The sequence below is a fragment of the Accipiter gentilis genome, chromosome 32, assembly GCF_929443795.1.
Source record: "Accipiter gentilis chromosome 32, bAccGen1.1, whole genome shotgun sequence".
Classification (NCBI taxonomy): Eukaryota; Metazoa; Chordata; class Aves; order Accipitriformes; family Accipitridae; genus Astur; species Astur gentilis.
This window is the reverse complement of record NC_064911.1, coordinates 9071723-9080482: the sequence shown is the minus strand read 5'-3', so window position 1 is coordinate 9080482 and position 8760 is coordinate 9071723.

The window sequence follows — 8760 nt, the reverse complement described above, 5'->3', positions numbered from 1 at the left end:
TCAGTAAGAGCCTTATGGGATCACTTGTTGCTTCATCATGGGGCAGAAGATGGCATTCATCTACCAGACGGCATCATGTCTATATGGAATATAATGTACTTCATAAAACCGGGTGCAGAAATCTGTACAATCGATTAAAATTATTCAGCATTAGCTCATGAACTATGAATAGTTCTCTAGGTCTCTATATAGCTGTCCTCTTTGGAGCATCTGGTCATTTAAAAATTTTGCACTCAAATTTTGGTTACGCTGATGTGTAAGACATTGTTGAGATGTAGCTTGTTTTGAGAATAGCAGGTATACAGTAGAGAAGCAGAACTTGCTGCTTATGTCTGCTCAAAATTGCAGCCTTGTCCTTACTGTATGTCCCAGAGGCCACAAGTCTTTCTTGTGCTGTAGGATATCACATGGATTTTCATATTACTTCTATTTGGAATTGCCTTCTTAAGCATAAAGCGTTCCCTGCGTTAGTACAGAGGCAGTCCTTCACCTCCAGAGTCTGATTTCTTCCAGTGATTACCTCTAAGTAAAGAGCCTTCTGCCTTGGCAAAGGTCTCTTTGGACAAAAATTTTGAAGTGTCAAGAGTGGTATTGTCTGTTCCAGTTAAAAGTCTTAATTCTGGCAGGAGCTGCCTTGGTGCAAATAAAATGTGAAGTAGTTTCTACTATGTGTGCAGTTACATGATGTAAGAATGCAGTGTCACATCGACAAAGATTATGGTCTTGTGTAGCAGTTCAGCCCCCTCTGCCCAATGTCCACATACCAGTGATCAGATGCATCTTGTTTGGGTATCACCTACTCATTTGAGTGCTCCTGGATTACGCTGGCCCTTAGACAAAGGAGAACGTGGTAGGTAGGCATGTTTGGGCTTGACGAGTTTTAACCCCTCAGGTGCAATAACCCTTTTATTAGAGAGTCTGCTGAGATAAACGGACCTAACTTTACATGATCTGGAACAAACAATTTTGAGCTGATGTGTTTTTCTGTCTTTCAAGAGAGTGCCTGAACCACCAGGCTGGCCTGGTGGAGTGGCTCGCTGGCTGTCACGGCAAAGAGCTGGCCTGGCGTGAAGGCTCACCCCTAGGACAGGGTTGGTGTCTGAGCACGCCAAGTGCCTGAAGGCTCTTGTGCTACCTGGGAGTCCTTGCTGTTTCCTAGAAGTTGGCTTGGCTAGTTTCTTGGTTTGTACTGTGACTGGTGAGGACCACATTCTCATACACACGGTGCCCTCCTTGCTCTGGGAAAGTGGTGTCTCTACCTTAGCTATGCTGTATTAGGAGTAATTATTTCTGCAGTGCATCATGGTATATCTGTGCATATGTGATGTCATATAAATGGAGCAAATGCTTTGATGTTGAGTGTTATGAGTCCATGTGCATAAACAAAACTCATAGAGGAGGAAAATCTTCTCAGGACAACACAGATAACTGCTTTCAGTGGGTTGGTCACAGATCCTTTATGGGGTTTTGGCATGAACGTTGGTATTGTTACACCTCTAAAGGATAAGAGACTGCAATGTCAGCAGTTTCTATCCCCAAGGGATGTTTTTCCCCAGCCGTTTTCTCAGTGCAGGATAGACCTTGGCAGTGATCTTCACTGGCTGTGGGGTACTCTTGTGATCCTCACCCTGCCTGCTGTCCTGGAAGAAACCCAAAATTTCTTCCAATGCTTGAACTGATGACAGATCGTGGCATTTGGGAGGGAGATGAGATGTGATATCTGGCAGACGACTCAGGCCTTTTTGTTCTTTTTCCTGCAAGTTTTCCTTTCCTTTCCTATTCCATTTCATGTTTCCTTTTCTGCATGCAACAGTTCCTGAGCTTAAATTGTGAGCTCATGTGTGTCTGTGGACTGCTTTGAAGGGGTCTGTGAAAAGTGGTCAGAGAAAGGAAACTTGCGGGAAGGTCTAAATCCACTGTAGTGTGCCTATACCTTGAATGGGAAATGGTTGGACACCCGCAAATCATTAAAAAGGAGTGAATACCACTACTACAGAGAGTGAGACAACACTCCTCTCCCTGGTATTTGAACTATTTATTTCTAGTGGTTAAACCTGGTGTCACTTGCTTGCGCTTATTTTCTGAACTTGAACCGAAGCATGTATGTGTGCCTAGCAAAAAGGGAGGGGATGCGTCAACGAGGGTGTAGTTTTATAGCAGAACTGGGAGTGCTCAAACCGTTGCAAGGGCTGTTTGTAGGCCACATAAGTTCACCCCACACTGCGCTAGACTTTTTGTGGTGATTGTGTGACTCCCCTGCTTCTTCCCTAAACACTGACAATTCAAGGAGCCTTTAAAAATGCAGGTAAGGAAAGGAAAAAGTTGAAGCAATAATGAGTTTCTTTTCCTCAGCGTTTTAAACCAAAACATATGCTTCCTACTCCTGTTGCTGGGATTTCACTGAAACCCCTTCAACAACACATTGTTGAGCAGAGTGACTTTTCATCTGTCCTAGCAGGAAGGAATCCTAATCAAATGCAGCCCAGTAGCATGCTTTAGAACAGTCCTTACGTTTTTAACAAAACTTCGAAAGCATATTTACTCTATAAACCAAAATGTTCCTTTATGTAAAAAAAAAGTAATTCCCAATACACTACAGTTGCTTTACCTTCAGGCTAATAAAAAGTTGCTGCCAATTTCGATACACTCCAAAGTCTGCTTCAGCTTTCTTTGCTGAGATATTTTGTATGAAGTGCTTTGATCTGAAAAGGAAAAGCCCTATGGGCTTAACTCCTTCTGGTTGTCCCTGCTGCCATCAGTCCTGGTGATGTGGTGTGATCGAGCCTGGGATGACTCGGCTGAGTCGTAATTTGCAAATGAGAAAAAACAAGCTGGACATGATTTGTCAATAGTTGTAGATGCAGAGGCTGGAAAGAAAAATTAGTAGAGAACTGAATGGCTTTAGAGGCTGACAGATCTCGATTTCCAGTGTGTTTGCACAAGTTACTGTGCACCTCTGAACACAGGGGTTCTGGAAAGTCCTGCAAGAACTAGAAATGAAGGTTCTTCCACTCCTGAAGTGGAGCATTGCTTGATAGCCCACATCAGCACTTTTTTACCCATTGACCTCCTGCACATCCCCTTCCCTCGGTCAGGTCAAGGTCGGAGTAGAAATTCTGTGGAAAAAACCTCTCGAAGACTAACGTGACTAGAAGCCAAAGGAGCAGCTGAGGAATAAACCAAGGGCAGCAAGGAGATGAAACATCCCTGCAGAAGGTAGGGACCTGCATGTGGAGGCCACAGTTGAGGGCACACCTGTATGCACGTGTGGGTAGGAGGCTCTCGCAGGTCAGTGCCGAGTTCCCTGGCACGTGGCTGCTTTGAGCAGGGTGCAGAGCGTAGCCCTGCAGCAGTTGCAGTTGCACTGGTGTCCACCCCTCCCACTCAAAACAAGAACGCTCAGGCTTTCTGCTCTGCACTACGATTGGTTTTGTCTTTTGCTTTTCTCCCCAGCATCATCCTTCGCTTCAGGCTGAGTCACCCACCCCAGCAGGGTTTGTGGCACTGGCAGTTCTTCTCCTGGGCGCCTTGAAGCACAAGCCCCATTTCGGTGCTGAGGTCCCCAAGCAGCAACTTCATGGTTTGCGGCCAGAGCTGGAGACGCCATGCCCAGCATGCAGGCAAGTGTGCAGTCACCACTGGTGGTGAGGTACAAGCCTTGTGTAGTGTGTGACATTTGGCAGTCCTATAACGCAAGGCCACCATGTCCTGCAGGGATTAGCAGCTAAAATCTATCAGAGCTCATCTCCAAATTGAGATACCCTGGCTATGGGTGCCTCGGAGGCTGGACCACAGCAGTGAGTAACCATTGACATGGTAGAAGACTGTTTTGTGTGACCTGATGCTTTGTCTTCAAGAAAGCTCACAGCATCAGCAACATACTTCTTTTAATACTATATTTTTTCCCCCTCGTTTTTCTGTTAATAAAGATAATGGATGCGTTTGCACATGCATAAGACGCATGTTCCTGTGTGCATAATCTGAACATCCAAGAGTGGCTATGCCCCATTTTCTGATCAGTACTTACAACCTCGAGTCTCAACGACTTTTGGTAAGTTTTATTAGAGTCAGTGGGACTGACGTTCATTGGATATGGAAGTCAGGGACTGTTGGTTGTTTAATTCAACTTCTAATTCAAACAGTACATTATAGTCAGGTACATGTATTAACTCCAGAGAATCAGCACAAAGCAAATACACATAGAAGCAAACATGACATTAATGCGGTCATGGAGCCCGCCTGCTTCTATTAACAGCAAAGCTCGAGCTCTCGATCGAAAAGCTTTGTACACTTGCTCACTTGTCTGAGATTGATCAGATTTACATCTACAAGCAGGATATAGTATTTCTGCATGTTGCCCATAGGGATAAAAAGAAGAATTTAATAGTCTCATCTGGAATGGAAATTTTGATTTTGGAGTGTCAGACCTAGTCGTATATATTTATAAACATAAAATCATATATATATGTGTATATATATATATATATAAACACAATGAACAAAAAATCCCCAACCATTAGTAGGAGACCCAAACTGCTTTCTAACACGAAGGAGACCCTCACTCTGTATTGTATCTTGCTGTCATCCATTGGCTTAAGCTTCACTTGTAAATGGGAAGAGAACAATACTGCTTGTGGCCCTCACCTGTCTTGACCACCGTGGGAGGAGAAGGGGACAGCCTAAACCCTGTGCGATGGCCAGGGAGTAGTACATGCTGGCACTGTTTTCTATACCGTGTGTTAAAGAAAAAAAAAAAAAAAAAGTACAGTGCAAGCAAGTAGCTGTTGCTGTTAATCCTTTCTGAAGTGACTACTGGGGGAAGGCAGTTACGAAACACAGTATTCAATATGAAAAACACCAATTAAAACATCCATTTCAGCATTCCATCTGTGCAGGTTTTTACGCATGTAGCCTGATTTAACTGCCTTTACAGCTGTGTTGCAACCCACCAGGGTTTTGTGCTTTTAAATAAGAACTGTGTTACTATATTTTCTCATCAGCATGTTGTCAAGATGGCAGCATCCAATATAAAATCTAGTTAGTTTTCTGCAGTGCTGGGTGTCTTGGATTTCTCCATTGACTTTTCCCCTTTATAACTGCTGTATTTCACATTGCAGTGCTTCCTTTGCTTTCTAATATTCTAAAGCCCAAGAAAGGTAGGATGAGACACCCCAGCTATTTTAAATTAAAAGCAATATTGATCTGATTTTTTTCCTATTTCCTGGTCTGTGGAAGATTCATATTATTATCTATGTACCATTTAGATTTACCTGAAATAATTCACCATCGTATCTAAGGCCAACAGTATTCAGCAAATAAACCAGCCATTAGAAAGCGAAGGCTTCTTATCTTCAAGGAAATAATAATTGTAATAATTAGTCATTGTCTTAAGATTTGCATGTACTGTGTTTCCGGAATACTTTACCAAGAAATTCTGTTTTGTAAAGAGGGCAGAACTGTGCCAGGCAACTTCTAGTAAGAACAATAAAAATAAATCAGCGCTTCTCAGTTTTCCTGAAATTTCTTGAGAGTTTCTTTAGAGAGAAGAGTAGTGTCTACCTGCTTGTTTTAATACAAAGACATAGGAACTCATGACATTAAGTCATAAGACTGAGTTTTCAGCCTTTTCCCACTCTTGCCACTGCCTTGATTAAAAAACAAAAAGGCTCTCCAAAAACCAAAACCAACAAAACAACCCTTCCCCAGCCAAATTAGGACAGATCTCAGGGATTCCTCTGCTCAGTGTAAAGTCAGCGATATAAAATTTCAAATTTCTTATCAAAAATAGTCATATCAAATCAGGCTCTGTCCCTTCTCTACTCTCCGTGGTACAGCCAGGAGGAAGTTTCAGCCACTGTTTTTTTGGGGTTTTTTTGGTTTTGTAACCCAGCACAGGTACGATCTATAGTAAAAAGAAATAAAAAGAGAAAAATCCACCTGACTCTTTCACCTTTGTAGCTATAGAGAGTCCTCTGCATAAAAGGTTAATGGCTCAAAACTCAAAGTGCTCGTTGGTCAGATGAGCAGCTTGGGCAACAGTTGGGTATAGCAGCTCCATTTGGATGTGTCAGGTATTAGCATGGAAAAGCTGCAGCTGCATTTTTGCCTCCTGTTAATAATCAATGGGTGTATTTAGGAAGGCACTAAAAAGAGGTTGAATAAATCAATAAGCAAGAGTTTTTTTCACCCTATCTGATTTTTTTTTATGCTTGCTGGGAAGCTGAACAGCGTTATCTAGATAGAATAGGGGAAATCCATGCATGAATTAATAACAACTACTGTAATTCCTAGGAGGTTCCCAGTTCACTTACTGCCCTGTGGCCCACGTGGGGCTTTGCCGGCACCACGTAGGCAATGCCCTGTCTCGCTCCTTGCCTGCCTTGTGCCACCCTGCACTGGCACCCATCTTTCCCCATGCTGGTACAAGGTTGGGGGACCCAGTCTGTGGCTGGGCCTCTTGCTGCATCCCCTTCTGGGAATGCCCAGCACAGCGGGAGCTGCTCTCCTCGCCTGCTGGGCGTGGGAAGGAGGCTCGTGTGCCTGCACAGGGATGCAGGAGTGCGTGAGCCATCAGAGCCCTATTTCCCTTTCTCCCTCTGGCTTGATGTGTCTTCTCTTCTGGTCAATCCCCCTTCGCGTGTGCTGCTCGTGCTGTGGCACAGCGCCCAATGCTCCTGCTCCGGTCTGGGTTCTGACGCCTTGTGTCACGCTGAGAGAAGTGACAAGTGTCAGGCTCTCCCTGCAGATGTCACTGGCATGATACGTCTCGCTGAGCAAGGTACGCAGTTGCACCGAACAGTTCAGTAGCGAGAAACAGAGAAGTCGCTCTCCTGTTAGGGCTCTCCAGGAGGTACAGCAGCCTCCCCATTCCCACACTCATCCTCCATCGCTCGGTGAGAGATGCCACCTCTCTCTTCTGTTGGCATAGTCAGGCCTGCATACCTTGTGTGCATCTTGGCTCTTTCTGTGATTGCCATCAAGAACCCAGTTGATCTTACTTGCCTGAGGACAATTAACATGTGCAAAGCCTATTGGTGTTAGCCTATTTTTTAAAAAAAATGTATTTTTTAATAAAATAACCTATTTTTTAAATATAGGTGACATCAAAGTTGCAAGAGATGACCAAAGGGTCAGGAAATTGTGCTCCCTGGTAAGCAATGAACAGCATTGCAAGCGTGGCTGCTGCTTTATTTCCGAGCAGGAGACATTAGGGCTGAGAAGGTATTTCACCCCTCCGATGTTCAATCCCTTTCTGCTGCCCCGGGGAGCGGGGTGGTGGCAAGAGGGCTACCCGCTGCCCTTGCTGATCAGCTCCCCTTCATAACAGCAGAAGTGAGCCTGGCAAAGGCAAACACACCGAGACATGCCGACAAGCTGAGGGAGCTGGCTGCGGCTGGCTGTCATGAGCGTACAGAGAGAAAGAAGTGGTGTGACTGTGGTTTTAGCTTGCTTTTGCCATCTTTTCCTGCTCCTGAGCTGTGGGCAGATAGTGCCACTGAGGCTGGGACCTCATCCCACCCTTGCCACCTCTAAGCCGTGGAGGACTTCTGCGGACACAGCTGCCACGAAAGCCAACCCGCACTCAGGTTTTACTGGCAGTGCTGCTCCTGAACTGGTCCACCCAGTTCGCAGCACCGTGCCATCTAAAGCTGCGCAGCCACTACCCACACCCAGCTTACATTGGGCTGGCTCCCTGTTGGGACAGAGCAAGCTCCTATCTGCCTGCAGCTTATCACGTAGACTCAGCCCAGTCTGCTCTGCCTGAATGAGGTCCCTCAGGGCCTCAAACCAAAGGAAGTTTAGTCCTAGTGAGCACTGACCGCTTGTTTTTAGCCTCTCGGAAGAGACACAGCCGTGCTGCCCCTGCCGTGGGTGGTACATTAATGAGCTTTTACTCAGCCTGGAGGTGGTGAAGCGTCTGAGCGTGACCCTGCCATGACATTTCTGCCCTGCTCCCCAGGCAGTAGTAGTCACTGATTTCCAGCTCACGTGCCTGTCATTAGTCAAGTACACCCCCATTTATAGGAAAAGTCTTTCCTGGGGAGGGTAAGGGCAGCCTGTTTTTTGCCCCAGTGTGCTTTGCTTTATCCCTGTGAGGTTAATGGGCTCTTTGCACTTAGCTGAGCTGAGCACAGTGTTCCCAACTCAGCTCATCCACTTACAATAAAATTATGTAATTCAGGAGGAAAGCATATCTAAATTATCCTGATTTAAAAGCATCAGATAAGCTGAACATGCAGGAGTAACATGAGGCCCAGCAAGTTCTAGGGGAGGAAGGGAAAGTCTTTCTGGATCCGAGCTTTCAGCCAAGCTCCTCTGAGAAGCAAACGGATCACCTCTGTACAGGGCTATCTGGCAGGCTTCTGTCCAGGTGTAACGGAGCTGCATCAGCTCCTGCCTGTGCTGCCATGGGTTGTATTGGTGCAGTCAGCAAATCTGTTCTGAACTACAGCAGAAGAAATATGCTGTGACCATCACTGCCACTAGCCAAGCAAGAAACTTCAGCTGAAAAAATGCAAATGGGGTTGCACTGGCAACTTCATTTTGGAGAAATGTAATTAGTGTTTTATGTATTGGGTTCTGCATCTCTGTGAATTTCCCGACTTGTCTCTCCGATCTCTTGGTGACCAAAGCTGGCACCAGCACTGCGTTCACGGAGGTTAATGAGTAGGACACACGTGAGGAATGAGGGCGGGAGGAGGAGTCTGCTGGCCCTGCAGAACATTCAGCATCACCAGAGTGCTTGCTTATCCTAGGGCA